Here is a 17624-nt window from a genome sequence, read left to right as displayed (position 1 = left end):
TTGTCTCTCACATTTGGAGCCAAGTAGATGTCTTAGTTGCTCCGTGGAACATTTTATTATCATGAGACTAAACAGTTGACTCATTGGAAAAGACTCTGATGGTGGGAGGGATTGGGGGCAGGAGGAGAAGGGGACGACGGAGAATGAGATGGCTGAATGGCATCACTGACTCGATGGACGTGAGTCTGAGTGAACTCCAGGAGTTGGTGATGGACATGGAGGCCTGGCGTGCTGTGATTCATGGGGTCACAGAGAGTCAGACACGACTGAGCTACTGAACTGAAACAGCTGTAAGTTTTTGAACTTGAGCAGTTTGCCCACCATAGTGATCTCAATGGCAATTCAGTGTCTACTACTTGATGCTAAAATTTGGCTCCTTGAACCACAAATCTATTTTAACAACTTAGACATCTTGACAATTATTTCCAATAATATATATGGAGTAGATATGTAAAATGTTAGCAACCTATTTACCCCATAGTGGAAATCATTAGCACAAGGGGTTTCAAGTGAAGTTACTCATGTTTCTTACTCACTATAATTGATTACCATTATTTGTTTCTGTCCCTTTGTGCATGCATGTTCAATTGCTTCAGTTGTGTCTGAATCTTTGTAACCCCATGGACTGTAGCCTGCCAGGCTCCTCTGTCCATGGCATTCTCCAGGCAAGAATACTGGAGTGGGTTGCCATGCCGTCCTCCAGGAGATCTTCCCGATCCAGGGATTGAACCCATGTCTCCTCTGTCTCCTGCACTGTAGGTGGATTCTTTACCCACTGAGCCACCTGGGAAGCCCTTCTGTCCCTTTATTTGCAGCTTATTTGAAAGTATGATTACTACTGTTCCAAAACAATGCTTTGCAGGGAATTCATATGTGAATAGAAGTAGAAAATGTCATAGCTATGCTAATAACTCCTATGCAAAATCTCAAGATTTGACAAATCCTTTCATCCTATTCTTAAAAGCATCATATTACTAATATGTGTGTTTCACCTCTTTAACAAGGTCCATCTGCATGCATCTTTACATTTATTGCTTCTTATTTATATCATCTTCCCAGATTTATTTCAAACATTAAATGTCTTCTAACTAACGTAAAGTAAGAATCAGTAGCCCATTTTACAATTTTTTACTTGGTGATTTTTCACCAGTATTTTCCATTATTTTAAGAGCTTTAATTCTGCCAGACAGCTAGGTGAAGTTCTGCAATCTATACCTCATACTTGACATTCCAATTCTACAGTGTAAATTTAATGCCTACTCTCATATCAGTAGCTGATTACAATCTCTTAGTGGGTAGGAACCAGAGCTGTTTAATTTTCTATGTGCAGCTCTCAGATGGCAATAAGTTCAGAGATTCACCAAACGTATTTACAGAATGATAAATAGTTTTTGTAGAAAAATACCCAGTAAAGTGAAAAATTATCAATTTTATCCCATCTTAAGTTCAGAGAGAGAAGGAACTAATGGAAGATGCATGTGTAGTTGTCTTGGTCCTGAGGCAAAGACAGCCTCTTTGCCTGCACAGATTATAGAAAATAATCATGTGAGCATCACCCCGGAATATGCACCATCCTGATAATAGAATTTGAAATCATGTTCCACAAGGAATATTTACTGCTCTAGTATAGGAATACTGAGCTTCTTAACTGGAAAAGAGACTCAAAAAGCCTACTAAAAGTTTTTCAAGTTTTAGCTAGTGGGCCACATTTAAGTAAAGGATACTCTTATCCACAACTGGAAAACGCTTTGAATTATTAACCTCATGACTCTGGGCATGCTTACTAGTTCCCTCTGGTAGAAACATTCTATATGTATATGATGAAAAGCAACTGAGGCATCAGAACTGGCAGCACAGCCCAGGAGCTTTCAGGAAAGAAATGGCCAAAGGGCTTTGTTTTAAATAAGCTATTTATTCGGGGGCAGGGGACTTGTTTTTCATATTTTCCCTTTTGTGTCTAATTATCTTTTAGTCTATTTAAGAATTCACATATTTTAATTGGATATCTCCAAACAGGAAAATGACATGTGGAATAGAATTTTATTACCATGAAATTATAGAATTTGGGGGGAAAGTAGACCAAATTAGCATCCATTAATAATTTAATATTTTTGATAAATACAAGTTGGTATATATTAGGATTATAATAAATGACAGAGTGATTTAGACATGTCATTTAGTTTGAGGATTTTTATGCTAGTACAGTGATTAGAGATATATATATATTGGTTGAATTTCTCAAAATTGGTTGGTTATTAACAAATTATAAACTTTTTACTGTTAAGTTTTATAAATATTTATTAACTTGTTCCTAATAGAAACAATGAGCTGAATTAGAGTCATAGACTACCCTCAAAGAACTTAATAGTAGTGTATGTGAGTTCTAGTTTCTCCATCCTTTTGCCAACATTTGGTATGGTTAGTTTTTTAAAACTATAAATATACTAACAGATATGTAAAGATATCTTATTATGTTTTTAAATTTGAATTTCCCTAATGAGTAACGATGAGCAATTTTTGTGGGCTTATCTGCAATTATTTTACTTTCTTTGGACTGTTCATATCATTTGCCTATTTTTTATTGGGTCATTTTTTTCTTATTATTGAGCTTTGGGAGTGCTTTATATATTACTTACATAAGTCCTTTCTCAGATACATGGTTTTAAAATACATTGTCCCAGTATAGAGTTTGTCATTTTATTCCCTTGAGTCTCTTGAAAGCAGAAGTCCTTAATTTTGATGAAGCCATTTTCTAATTTTTTTTCCAAAGATTATGCTTCTATCTAAGAAATTTCTAACCCAAGGTCACAAAGATCTTTTCCTGTGCTTTATTCTAGAAGTCTTATACAGTTTTTCAAGTATGTCTATGATCCATTTTGAATTTCTTTTTGTAGATGACATGAGGTAATAATCAAAGTTTGGTTTTGTGTACGGGTACAAAATTATCCTAGCCCCATTTGGTGAAAAGACTATACTTTTTCACTGAAACACCTTTCAGTTTATTTGAAAGTCAACTGACAACATAAATGTGGGTCTGCTTTTGTACTTTTTATTTGGTTCCCTTCATCTATTTGTCTTTGATGACGTCGGGTACCACTCTGTCTTAATACTGTAACTTTACAATAATTTATTGAGTCAGTTAGTATAACTTCTCTCATTTTGCTTTTCTTTCTCAAAGTTGTCTTGTCTATTTTAGTTCCTTTGCTTTTCTATATGAATTTTAGAAAAGTTTGTATCTAAGAAAAATGTGCTGCAATTTTATTCAGAAAGTGATTAATCTATAGATCAAATCAGGGAGAATTAACATCTTAACAACACTGAGTTTTTGAGTTAATGAACATAGTATATTCTCTAGTTAAGTCAACTTTAATTTTTCTCAGCAACGTCTTGTCATTTTCAGCACATAAATCTTTTACATCTTTCATTAGTCTTTTAACCAGAGAACTGAATGTTTTAAAACTATTATGCATGTGTGCGTGCTAAGTCACTTCAGTCATGTCTGAATCTGTGCAACTCTATGGACTGCAGGCCACGAGGCTCCTCTGTCCACGGGGATTCTTCGGGCAAGAGTATTGGAGTGGATTGCCATATCCTCCAGGGGACCTTCCCGACCTAGGGATCGAAACTGCGTCACTTATGTCTCTTGCATTTACCACAAGCGCCACCTGGGAAGCCCTAAAACTCTTGTAAGTGGTATTTAAACTATTTATTTTTCATTGATTTTTGGTACATAGATCTCATAATGTACAGTCTTGTTAAAAATCCGTTATTAGTTCCAACAGGTCTTTTAGTAAATTAACTGTATCTCCTATGTAGATGGTCATATCATCTGAGAAAAAGGCAAGTTTACATCTTTCAAATCTTGATGCCATCTACTCATTAGGCTAACCTATTAATTGATTAGAACAGCAAGTACAATGTTTGATAGTAGTGATTAGAGCAGACATCCTTGCATTACTCCTGATCTCAGGGTGAAAGCATTGTCTTTCATCGTTAAGTACGATATTAATATTATCTGTAGGTTTTTCATAATGCCCTTCATCATGCTGAGCAAGTTCTCTTCTCAGTCTGCCAGGAGTTTTTATTCGGGATAGATTTGGAATGTTGTCAGAAGCTTATTTAGCTTCTATTGAGATGATCATATGGTTTTACTTTTTTAGTCTGTTAATATAGTAAATTACACTGATTGATTTTCTAATGTAAATTCAACATTTCACTCCTGGGATAAATCACATTTGACCACTGTATGTTATCTTTATATATACTATTGTATTGATTTGTAATTTTTAAAAGATTTTTTGCATCTGTGTTTGTGAGGAAAATTTTATTTCCCTGCAATATTTTTGTGTGTTTGACATCAGAATAATGCTGGCCTTATAGAATAAGTTGGGAAGTCTTTTTTCCCTTTTGATTTTCTGGGAGATTGCATGTAGAAAACTCAATAAAATCAAAAGTTTTCTTACTTATTAAAAAACATTGGCAAACCTTTAGCTGGGCTAATAAGGAGATGACTCAAATGATTAAAATCCAGGCTAAAAGGGGGTACATCATGACCAACTTTTCAGAAATAAAAAGGATTATTCAGTTCAGTTGCTCAGTCGTGTCCCACTCTTTGTGACCCCATGGACTACACACATCAGGCTTCCCTGCGCATCACCAACTTCCTAAGCTTGCTCAAATTCATGTCCATCGAGTTAGTGATGCCATCCAACCATCTCATCCTCTGTCATCCCCTTCTCCTCCTGCCTTCAATCCTTCCCAGCATCAGGGTCTTTTCAAATGAGTCAGTTCTTTGCATCAGGTGGCCAAAGTACTGGAACTTTAGCTTCCCAGCATCAGTCCGTCCAAAGAATATTATGGACTGATTTCCTTTAGGATTGACTCGTTTGATCTCCTTGCAGTGCAAGGGACTCTCAAAAGTCTTCTCCAACACCACAGTTCAAAAGCATCAATTCAATCAAAAACAATCGAAAAGGATTATAAGGAACTACAAACAACTGAATACTAACAAATTAGATAATGTGGATGAACTAGATAAAACCACAGAAAGACATAAATGACTGAAACTGACACAAAAGAAATAGAAAATCTGAACAGATTTGTAAAATAATTAGATTAGTAATTTAAAAACTTCCTGAGGGGCGACATAGAAGTTGGGAAGTAGAAAGTACAAGCTATTGTGTGTAAGCTAGCTGGTCATTTCACATGTAAAGCTGTCCGTACACTACCCAAAATACTTACTGGGGGCAGGCAGAATACAACAATTAATAGGTACCCAAAAAAAGCTGACAAAGATATTTTTCCCCAGAGACGATTTCCTGGGTGGGGAAGATCCCCTGAAGTAGAAAATGGCAACCCACTCCAGTATTCTTGCCTGGGAAATCCCATGGACAGAGGAGCCTGGCGGGCTACAGTCCACAGGGTTGCAAATAGTTGGATACTACTGAGAATGCACGTATATACAGGAGTATACACATTTAATTAACTGATGTTATTATTCTTATTTTTTTCTTAAGAGAAAAAAAACCCAACAGGAATATAAAGAAAAATAGTATGTTAATTTAATCTAACTCTATTTTGTATCATATAAGCGGCATCTAGTAAATACCATATATAATTTCTAATGCCTGAGAAAGAAGGAGAATCAACTAGAGTTGTAACTATTTGTCATTCTTTTGGGCTTCCCTCATAGCTCAGTTGATAAAGGATCTGCCTGCAATGCAGGAGATCCAGGTTCAATTTCTGGGTTGGGAAGATACCATGGAGAAGGAAATGGCAATCCACTCCAGTGTTCTTGCTTGGAAAATCCACAGACAGAGGAGCCTGGCAGGCTACAGTCCACGGGGTCACAAAAGCCGGACACTACTTAGCGACTAAACCACCACCAGTCATTCTTTTTGGGCTTTGTGAAAATTTTCACACATACAGGAAATAATGCCACTGTCATATAATTAGGACATCTCTGAAATGGAGATTTAAAAGGTAGAGGGGAAAAAAAGTCAGAAGAGTTTTTGAATTCCACAGAGGAGAAAAAAGTCAGAAGTTTTTTTGAATTCCACAGCAGAATAAATTGTCTCAGGTACTGTGCAAAGAATGGACTCGTTGGAAAAGACCTTGATGCTGGGAAAGATTGAAGGCGGGAGGAGAAGGAGACTACAGAGAAAGAGATGGTTGGATGTCATCACCGACTCCATGGACATGAGTTTGAGCAAGCTCATGTTGGTGATGGACAGGGAGACCTGGTGTGCCGCAGTCCATGGGGTCACAAAGACTCCGACACGACTGAGCGACTGAAATGAACTGAACTGACTGACCGTGCAAAGTAATCAGAACACGTACAATGCTGTAAACTACTATAAACACACAGATCCACCCATATTCACCCTGTATGGCCTTCCTTCAAAAGGACAGTCTTAGAGACCTGTGCTCTTGGACTCTTTTTTCAATAGAAATTGAGGAAGGGCTGTCCCAGAATTTCAGGCAAAGCTTTACTGGGGCTTATACTGCGGCAAAGGGAAGCTGAAGCAAGAGTCAGGAGCCAAAGTTCGCTCCCCAGGAGTGGGAGCTGGACCCTAAAATGTGGAGAGGATTGGGATCCAGTGGTGAGACGCGAGGCGTCTTGCAGAGGCCCTGCCAGCTGGGGTGTGCAGGGATCATGCGCAGTCCGCCTGCCCCCGCCCACCCCCGCCTTTGCGCCCAGCACTTCAAAGATGGTGGGCATGCTCAGTCCTGCCAACCCAGGAGGGACATGGGACGTCAAAATTGCCCTTTTTGAGCATGCGTGAAAAGCTACTGCTCTCTGGGCACAAGTTGTCTTCGAGGAAGTTTCCGCTCCTGGTTGTCTGTGGTGAGTCATTTTCCTGTTTGTTCACAGAGGCTTGTCCCCGGGCAGTTGTCTGGCAGTGACTCCAGATTCCAGCCTATGTCAAAGGAGTGTGCTGAACTTTATGCTCAGGTGTCTCCTCAGTGTCTCTTTCTAGAAGTTCAGGCAGTTTTCCTACCTCAGAATTTCTGAAAAAGTAAACACTTGCTTTCCTCTCCTCTCTGGACTCTAAAACCGTATATGCATGTATACATATAATTCTGTATAAAGATAATTTCTTGGCTTCCTTTTATCTTGAATTTTTTCAATAGTGACTCACTGGGGAATGGAAATGGAAGAAAGATGCAATAAAAGAGAATGAAAGCATAACAAAAAAGCAAAAGCTTGTTTCTACATAAAGAAGACTCATTTTTTCACTGAGAACACAGGTTGTGAAATGGTAATGTCCAGGCCCAATCTGTCCTCCAGTATGTTTCTGTTCCTTTTTTTTTTTTTCTTTTGGTGAGCAGAAGGTTTTAAAAATATTTTGAGTTGGTTGCCAGCGTTTCAAAAGCAAAATGTTTCACATGAAAATCCAAGTTCCTGGCATCTTTTAAAATACTGGAAGATCCAGAAACAGAAATCTAAATCCCTTAAGGCATCCATGGGCTAGCCAGATCTCAGCAGCCGGAGCACCTCCTTAGATAAGGCCTGAGCCTTAGTGCTCAGCTTACTGCCGAATTCACCCTGTCTGCTTCACTTGTTTCTGTTCCCTGTCTGACCTCTGTGAGCATTTGGGTTTGTGTCCATTTTTTAGACCCACATGAACTGTTTTCCTCTGTTTTCCAGCCAGCGAGTCTCTCAGCCTTCAATTAAAATAAATTGCAGGCCTAGAAGCAGTCTGTTTTTGAGAAATGAAATCTTTAATAATTGCTTTCACAGTTAATATGTAATCACTGAGGAAATTATTGCCATGCTTAAAGCTGCTTTAGGACCCTGTTTAGGAAGAAATGTAGAAAGTCATTCTTGTTTTTCCTATGAACTGCTGAAACAGACCCTCTCTTTAACATATTGGGTGAAATGAGAAAAACAGTATATTTTTTGTTGTTCTGAAAAGGATGACAAAACAAGTGAAAACAGGTGTGTAAACAGCAGTAGGAAGTAATGGAAAACAATATCACTGAGATCACAGAGGCCAGTGTTATTTTATGGTGGCCTGGAACAGCAACTGGAAAACTTCCCTCCTACTCATTGTATTCATAGGCTTCAGTATTCATTTTCCCTTATGAATTAATTTCTTAAAGAGAGTATGAAAGGCTTTCTCCCTTCCCATGGACACTTTGAAGTAGCTTGCACAGAGTATGGGGTATAATAGAGAGCAGTGAGCCTGGCTGAAATGTAAAACCAAAATCAAAATGTGCTTTTGAACATGATGTAGTTCTAAAGGAACTGCAAACCATAAAGTTGAAAACTCCTCTGTTTATGGAATACATCTTTCACATTGAAGAGAAATTCTAGATCCCAGGGAAATCTTTGAAAGATATCAAATTTAAAGACCTTAAGCTATCCTTAGAAGCATTACAACATCAACCTTTTACAAAGTTTTGATCTAAAATCAGTTAAACCTCTTGAGATAGAAATTTCACTGAAACTGAAAAAAGCAAGCAAAATAAAATGCAAGTAGGCAGGTGCTGATTGAGTACAAGTGTAATTGAAGTTCACTGACCTTTACTCCTGAGAGTCCTAAGGATGCACAGCTGTGGGTATGCACACACTATATTGTTAGTGAGATTGCCTTGCAAGAACTATGAGTAAAACCCAGACAAGGGTGATGAGAATGGGTTTTAAAGTATTCTCCTTCTTTGGCTTTAAAACATATATTTTTGCTTGTCTCATTCTTTTGTCATTTAACTTCTAGACTTAAAAAAGACTAGACTTCGTTGAATCAATGTAATAATAAAATGCTTTCACATAAACTGAACCTTTCAAAAAAACAAAAGCAACAGGGAACAGACAACTCACTCAGCTCTTTTTACATTCATTTAAGAAAAAGACCTTCAAATTTTTTGATCAGATAATGTTAGGATATAAGAAGAAGGCACTAAACTCAGATGAATTTATGCCAGGAATTTCTGTATTATTTCACAGTGGATAGGACTCCTGGCGTGCTGCAGTTCGTGGGGTCGCAGAGTCAGACACGAGTGAGCAACTGAACAGTTAAGCACGGAGAGGAATGAAAAATGGAATTGGTGTCACATGGCTAGAAATGGAAAAATATCCAAATCCTCAAAAATGCAAAAATTAGAAACTCAAGAACATAAATTTAATATCAATTGGGTACCAAATAGCTTTCATAAAAGTATATGATGATCATTTAGGGGTAAACACATGCAATATGAGTTTAAGACATAATAGTTGAATCTCAGACTTGGTAGTTTGAGTTAGAATAACTAGAGTTTCTTTTCAAGGAATAATTAGTAGATTGATATTTCTGGAAAAAATGTAGAATAATTAATTTCTTCAAACAATTGGCTAAATCCCCCATGAATTCTTTGAAGAAACTATAGTTCAATACTATCATATGATAAGAGTGTAATAATAATGTAAAGGGAATACAAGAGAATATGATTGGCACAAGGAAGGAAAGCAATGTTTAGTGACTTTAATGGCTATAAATTATAGCACAAAGTATAGCCAATAAAGAAAGTGAATGTGAAATGGTAAAGTAATAAAGAGTGTGATAGCATAAGTAAAATTGAAGCTTGGTAACATTCTGCAACAGAAATAACTCAAGGAGGTACTAAATCCCCAAATTTCAAGCCTTTTAGAAGGAAAGGCAGAGACGCAGTATGAGTTTAGAAAAAAGGTACCAACCTGAAACTGAGTCCTCATGGGCAAATTATGAGTAAGAATAAGAAGATGAAAACAGAACTACTGATGGGGCCATGTGAATGTGTTTAGACTACCCAGCCAGAGAGGGTCGGAGAAGGCAATGGCACCCCACTCCAGTACTCTTGCCTGGAAAATCCCATGGATGGAGGAGCCTGGTGGGCTGCAGTCCATGGGGTCGCTGGAAGTCGGACACGACTGAGCGACTTCCCTTTCACTTTTCACTTTTATGCATTGGAGAAGGAAATGGCAACCCACTCCAGTGTTCTTGCCTGGAGAATCCCAGGGACAGGGGAGCCTGGTGGGCTGCCGTCTATGGGGTCGCACAGAGTCGGACATGACTAAAGTGACTTAGCAGCAGCAGTAGCCAGAGAGGGAAAGAGTGGTGGGTACTGGTTGCAGGTACTGAAACTGCTGTAGAGGTGAGGGGCCCTCATTTTTCTGGAGAGCTGTGAAAACAATTTTAGTTGAAAAATAGAGCATTCCAAAAGTTATTTTTCACCTTTCAGAATAATAGAAATGACAAGGGGAGGTTGTTACCCCAAATTTCATTTTTACCAACATGAACAGTCAGTTTAATTGAAATGACAGGAAGATCCTGGTGGAAAATGTAGTTACTTCAAATTGCATGAGATCTACCCTGTGTCTAACCCTTCTAGGGATTTTTTTTTATTTTTAATTATCATGGATGCAGTAGAAATCTCTTCTGCATGACCTCATTCTCTGTCAATATTAAATTCTTTTTAGAATTTAATATTTAAGTATCTAGGCCTTATAACAAAGTTTAACCCTTCAACCAAAACACATTCTTTTGCTTTTGACAAGCCTGCACCTATGTTAAGACTCAGAGGAAGAAAAAGGAAACATTCTTAACAGTTCTAAAGAAAATAATACTTTGTGGTTCATTTTGAAAGAAATAATGCAAGCTCAGTTACACTGGCTGCAGTAGTAGTAGCTACTGTATAACTTACAAAACTCCAAAATGTCAACTGCTTGTAAATAGAAGCATGTTTCTCATTCGAAGTTTAGTAATTAGTGGTTGGGGTGAGGTAGATTATTCAGGGAGTGGGAAGGGAGCTCTGCCTGGTATAGTCATTCTGGGCCCCAGGCAGATGGAGGCTCTGTTATCTGCATCGTGTGGTTTCTGAGATTGCTCTGAGTGTCAAGAAAGAGAGCATTAAGGATCGTTATTGTTGTTGTTCAGTCACTAAGTCCTGTCTTACTATTTGCAACCCCATGGACTGCAGCATTCCGGGCTTCCCTGTCCTTCACTATAGCCTGCAGTTTGCTCAAACTCATGCTCACTGAATTGGTGATGCCATCCAACCATCTCATCCTATGTTGTCCCCTTCTCCTCCTGGCTTCCATCTTTCCCAGCATCAGGGTCTTTTCCAATGAGTTGACTGTTCGAATCAGGTGGCCAAATATCAGAGCTTCAGCTTCAGCATCAGTCCTTTCAATGAATGTTCAGGGTTGATTTCCTTTAGGATTGACTGGTTGGATCTCCTTGCAGTCCAAAGGACTCTCAAGAGTCTTCTCCAACACCACAATTTGAAAGCGTCAATTCTTTGGCACTCAGCCTTCTTTATGGTCCAACTCTCACATCCGTACATAACTATTGGAATAACTGAAGCTTTGACTAGACAGACTTTGCCCGCAAGGTGATGTTTTTACTTTTTAATATGCTGTCCAGATTTGTCATAGCTTTTCTTCCAAGGAGCAAGTGTCTTTTAATTTCATAGCTGCAGTCACCATCCGCAGTGATTTTGGAACCCAAGTAAATTAAATATGCCACTGTTTCCATTTTTTCCCCATCTATTTGCCATGAAGTAATCCTAGAAGTGATGTATATCCTTTATGCTCTAATTTCATTGACACAGTTGAATGGCTTTATCCTGTTTGCCACATAAATATCAGGGGAACTTGGACTTGGCAAATAGTTCTCAAGTACAGCTTAAAACCATATGTATATATGACTGGGTTGCTTCGCTACGCACCTGAAAGTGTTACAGCATTGTTAATCTGCTGTACTCCAATATAAAGTAAAATGTTTAAATAAAACGGGAAAAATCAAAACAACAAAAAACGTTAAGTGGGAAAATGAGCTATTGATGGAAAACCAGTTAACTGTACCATACTTATATGGAGTTACCTTGATATAGATCATTCAAAATCTGTTAGTGTAAAGATAATACTTGGCTTTGCTGGCACTTACCACTGTTTGTTGTCTGAACAGTGGAGATCCATTGAAAACTACTGAATGTTATTATTTTTTGATGGGAAAATTGGTTTTTAATGTCCTCAAGGTCACTGTTATCAAACAATATCAAGCATTTAAAATATTATCTTACTGAATTGTACAATGTTAGAAATGGAAGGAAATTTGGAGAATGATCCACTCAACACCATTTTCTAACCAACATAACCGCATTATGCAGTTAGGCTGTAAATTTATTGAGTGCAGAAATATATGATCAGTCTTTTTCATGTGCCTAAATGAGATCCACATAAAAAAAGCTAGGCACTTAATGAGTCACATTAACTGTTTCAAGCTTCTAAACTATTAGACACATCCTCACTCTGACATTGTGAGGTGTGCAAAGGGACAATGATAATCTTGCAGCTTGTCCCGTGTGCCTGTGCTGTTTGATTTATGTGTTGTACCTGCCTCCTGTGATGCTGTCTGAATTCATAAATCTGAGTAAAAGAACAGGGACCCATAACTCAAAGAGGATGAGATGGGCTAAACCCTGAGGCTGAGAATGTACTGTGGAATTGGAGCTCTGTTTCCTCATGAATACCCATGGGTATCAAAGTTGCTAAAGGTTAGTATTCATCACAAAGGGTCCCAGTCAGGATACATAGCGGGGTTCCAAGAATACTTGTTTTTCTTTTTTTTTTAATCTTCAGACTTTTGTGTAGTTCACATAACAATTTTTTTGTTTTTGCTTTTTAAAAAATAAGGTAAACTTGATACAATTTATGTTCTACTAAGGTATACCTCTGCATCCTGCGTACCTATTTGTCAGTACCTACTGTGTGCAAGATGTTTTCCTATACAGGTATTTTGGGTAGATAAAAAATTATAAGACACATAGAATAAGCTCTCAAACTTATCATCCAGTAAAGAATATGATAGAGCTCATGAAAAATGGCAATATATGGGCTTTACATGAAAAGGATCATAGGATATAACACCTGGTATTTTTAGAAATTCAGAAGAGAGGGAGTTCCCTGAGGATGAGATAGCAAAGGACTGTGTAATGTAATCAAGATAAGTACTAAGTTCATGCTACAGCCAAGCTGCTTTATATTCATAAAAGCTTTTGGAGTAGCCAAGTCTTATCACTTCTCCAAACTTTAGTCTGTCTTTGAAACCATGCAACTCAGACTGGGACTTGAACCCACTGCCATTTAATTGAGATCACATACCCGATCTCAGGACTTAATGAAGTTCGAGTTCTTCGTGTCTCATCACAGAGAGAATTCAATGAGAAACAGAGATAGGTAAGAAGTGGATTTTTTTTTTTTTTTAAGAGAGAATGCACTCCACAGATGGAGTGTGAGCCATCTCAGAAGGAGAGAGGCCTTGGGTGAAACACATTCCACACACAAGAGTGTGGGCCATCTCAGATGAAAGGCACCAAAATATGGTGCAGTTAGTTTTTCCGGCTTGGGCAATCTCATAGGCTAATGAGTGTGAGGATTATTGCAGCTATTTTGGGGGAAAGAGTGAGGATTTCCAGGAATTGGGTCACCATCCACTTTTTGGCCTTTTATGATTAACTCTGAACTGCCATGGTGCTGGTGGCTATGTCATTTAGCTAATGTATTACAATAAGCATATCATGGGCTTCCCAGGTGGTATTAGTGGCTAAGAACTTGCCTGCCAGTGCAGGGGAGGTCAGAGGTGTGGGTTCAATCCCTGGGTTGGGAAGATCCCTGGACATTCCTGGAATTCCATGGACAGAGGAACCTGGCGGGCTACAGTCCATAGACTCAGAAAGAGTTGGACATAACTGAAGAGACTTAGAACACATGCACGAGCGTGTAATAAGGCTCAAGGTGTGGAAGATTCCCCTGGAGTAGGAAATGGCAACACACTCCAGTATTCTTCGCTGGAAAAGTCCTTGAACAGAGGAACCCAGCAGGATACAGTCCATGGCGCCATAAAGAGTCAGAGATGACTGCGGCACCAAGGTCTACTAAAGCCTAATAGTCTGCCATCTTGGAGCTACTTAGTTCTAACCAGTTTTTGTCGTGTCTTATGTCTATGTTGAACTTCCCTGGTGGCTCAGACGGTAAAGCATCTGCCTGCAATGCGGGAGACCTGGGTTCAATCCCTAGGTCAGGAAGATCCCCTGGAGAAGGAAATGGCAACCCCCTCTAGTACTCTTGCCTGGAAAATCCCATGGATGGAGGAGCCTGGTAGGCTGCAGTCCATGGGGTTGTGAAGAGTCGGGCACGACTGAGCGACTTCACTTTCACTTTTCACTTTCATGCATTGGAGAAGGAAATGGCAACCCACTCCAGTGTTCTTGCCTAGAGAATCCCAGGGACAGGGAAGCCTGGTGGGCTGCCATCTATGGGGTCGCACAGAGTCGGACACGACTGAAGTGACTTAGCAGCAGCAGCATGGCTATGTTGAGCTTCCCTGGTGACTCAGTGGCAAAGAATACACCTGCCAGTGCAGGAGACCCAAGTTAAGTTCCTGAGTCAGGAAGATACCCTGGAGAAGGAAATGGCAACCCACTCTAGTATTCTTGCCTGGAGAATCCCATGGACAGAGGAGCCTGCCGGGCTACTGTCCATGGGGTTACGAAGAGTTGGATGTGACTTAGTGACTAAACAACAGCAAACAACTGTTTGTCACTAAACAAAGGAAAGGCTAAGCTATCCTTTTAAAGGTTGTACCCTGCCCACTTCCCTCCTGTTTCATTCCCCTTCCCTCCTGTTTTACCTTTACTTTGCCCTTATTATAATTAGGTCTGTATCTCAGTGTTTAGTAAAACTTATGCCAAACTTATGAGATTTATGTCTGAAATTTAAGGTTTTTTAATTATTGAAATACAGACATTTAGTTTTCTTCTGTCACAGGCAGTAACCTCATCTCTGCCCAATCACAAATGGATGCTCTGGCTTTTAGGATATGAATGTTAGGCATACCCTTAATTGGTTCATTCAACAAGTAATTTGAACATGAAATATTCACTAAGCTATTATTCTGTGTCAAGCACTATTGTGGTGGAAGGAGCACAGCATTGAGAAGGATGGAGAGAGGTCAGGATGGCCAAGTAGCCTAAGGCACTGTGTTGAGAAGGACAGAGACCCAGCCATCACCATCTTGAGACTTACAGTCTGTGATGTAGACAGTTATTTCCATCAGCAGTGACGTGAAATACTTGGAGGAAGAAAGCACACTATTCCTTCAAAACTATTTAGCAGAGATTCTAGCTTAGTCTCTTGGAGATCAGGAGAGACTTTCTGCAGGAAACCACATTAAAGTGAAAACATAAATGGTATAGAGAAAGTGAGTAACTGAAGACTAATGGGACTTGTGTCCTAGACTGAGAAAACAAGAAGAAAAGGCGTGTGTGGTTTTGCCAGTTTTAGGAAGCTCTGTGAAGTAGCTTTCTCCGCCTAAAAGTAAAGAGATGACATAATCCAGCAGTTCTCAGAGTGTAAACAGGGAGTCTGCAAGGACAAAATTATTTTCATAATAATACCAAGATCTTTTTTTTTTACTCTCATTTTCTCATGAGAGTTCCAGAAGCTATATAACATGTGATATTACAACAGATGGAATCTTGAAGCAACTCTGAGAATCCAGCTGTCTTCTATTAGGCCAGACATTAAAGAGATTTCCAAGAATGTAAAACAATGCACCTTCTCCCTAACTGATTTTGGAAAATAGAGTTTGTAAAAATATCTATGTAAGCATATAATGCATTTATTTTTCTTTTTAAGTAAATTAATAAATACATATTTTTTTTAACATCTCAGTTTTAATAATGTAAATGTTGAGAGATATAATCGACATAAACAGAAGCTATTTTGGGTGGGTCCTAATTAATTTTAATACGGTTAAGTAGTTGAGACCAGAAAGCTTGAGAACCACTAATTTAATTTCTTACTTTAAATGGTGACACTTTGAGAGTGAAAGAAGATACTATTAATAATTATACCAGAGAACAAAATGACATTACATCTCAACTTAAGCTAGGACAATGTTAGTTTGTACAAGTTTTCCTAGTATATATTATTAATAGCTTATAGTTTCACTGTCAAAAATATCCTGATTTAGAGGACCAGCTGTATGGTCACCCTGTATATGAAACTAATTAATGACGGCCTTGTCTTGCACCCATCTGAACTTGCTATCAAAGAGAACTCCAGAACATGAACTTCGCTGGCAAACATATGTGAGGGACCTTGTGGGGCAATTCTGCCTATTACAGACAGACTGGTAGAAAGAAGCAAGGGCAAATTATACATTAATTTTATGTTTTTTATTTTGTCTCAGAGTATGGTATTATGGGTTTAGACATCTTGAGTCTGAGAAAAGCACTGTTAATCTGTGTTTTAGAGGAACAGATTTTTTTGAGCATCCTGCATCAACTCTAGTAGTTACCAGGATATCTGAAGAATAAAATCTTTCCTGTTAAATAACTTCAGCCTTTGAGAGAATGTTGAGAGAAATGAAGAATTCCTGTGCTGTAGTTTATAGAAGGTCACTCCCAAATATGGATGCTTTTTATGAAAACTGGAGGAATTTTTATACTTAAATTGAAATAAGGTCATTGTCTGAGCAGACTCCTTCAGGCATTAAATATATATATAAAACAAACCAAAAAACTACTTAAAGCACCAGGAGGAAAAGGTATGGTGTGTGGTGCTGAATATTTTCTCTCTTTCCCAGAGGTTGAGATAACTTAACATTTATAGAACAACAATGCACAAATCTATAATAAAATACATCACTGAATTGCAACTCAAGATTTTGAGATCAGATACATCCTTTTGGAATATCTCCGAACAAATAACATGAATCCATTATGGATTCTTTTCAAGTGTGTTTTAAGAAGCAATAAAAACATTACAAGCACAATGGGGGGGAAAAAGAGGAAAAAATAAAATGAAAACAAAAACAGCCAGGGAGAGGGAGAAATAAAAATGCAAGAGCAAGAGAGACAGTGATACTCTTCTATGAGCATACACCTTGTTTCTTGGGTACATCAAGGGCTTCCAGCCAAGGGCCATGATGTTATTCTAGACAGTTTTACTGACATAAAATAAGGAGTCTAAATTATGATGAAATCAGAACCAGAAGCCAACCACAAGGGAAGCCATTAACAATTTAACAGGAGGGAGTGTGGATTCTACTTGTCAAAGAGAATATTAGAAGACTGTTTGATATAAAATGCAGCTATCACAGCACTGAGGGTTGGCTACCTCAGCTGGGTTTTCCTTGAACTCCTTGGCTTACAAAGTTAAACACAGACCTGGGTGTTTCACAAGGACAGCTTATCTTATGCCGAAGCAAAAATAACATCAACTGAATAGGAGGAAGGTTCGATTGGATACCTGTCTATCAAATAGTTGTCTAGCAAAGGCAAAGACTGCAGGGAACATTAAGAGGTGAAAGTGGACCTGAGGAAAAGTTCAGGGTTCTTTTTGAAATATTTTATTTTTATTGAAGTATAATTGATATACAATGTTATATTAGAAGATTTAGAATTAGAATCTAGGACACAGTGAATCAAATTCTAGCTGGGTTGCTTCCTGTCTGGGTGATCTTGATACTTTTTTATCCTCTAGAGTCATATCATGCTTCATCTTAAAATGAGAATAATAATATCTACCTCATAAGAATGATGTCAGAATTAATGAACAACAACAAAGAAGGTGCCTACCTCAGTGCCTGGAGAGAGTG

The 17624-nt window shown here is 38.4% G+C and overlaps 1 long non-coding RNA gene across 2 annotated transcripts in view; it reads left to right on the top strand.

Annotated features, from left to right (window-relative positions):
* LOC132343365 (uncharacterized) overlaps window positions 1–17624 on the top strand; it is a 392620-nt gene that overhangs the window by 79102 nt on the left and 295894 nt on the right. For both annotated transcript variants that reach the window (XR_009492170.1, XR_009492169.1), the window contains exon 4: window positions 3529–3686. This is a non-coding gene — a long non-coding RNA (uncharacterized lncRNA). The remainder of the gene's footprint in view (window positions 1–3528; window positions 3687–17624) is intronic.

The sequence above is a fragment of the Bos taurus genome, chromosome 21 (assembly GCF_002263795.3).
Source record: "Bos taurus isolate L1 Dominette 01449 registration number 42190680 breed Hereford chromosome 21, ARS-UCD2.0, whole genome shotgun sequence".
NCBI classification, from domain to species: domain Eukaryota; kingdom Metazoa; phylum Chordata; class Mammalia; order Artiodactyla; family Bovidae; genus Bos; species Bos taurus.
The sequence above is the reverse complement of the archived record's forward strand: the minus strand, read 5'-3'. Positions and strand labels throughout refer to the sequence as shown.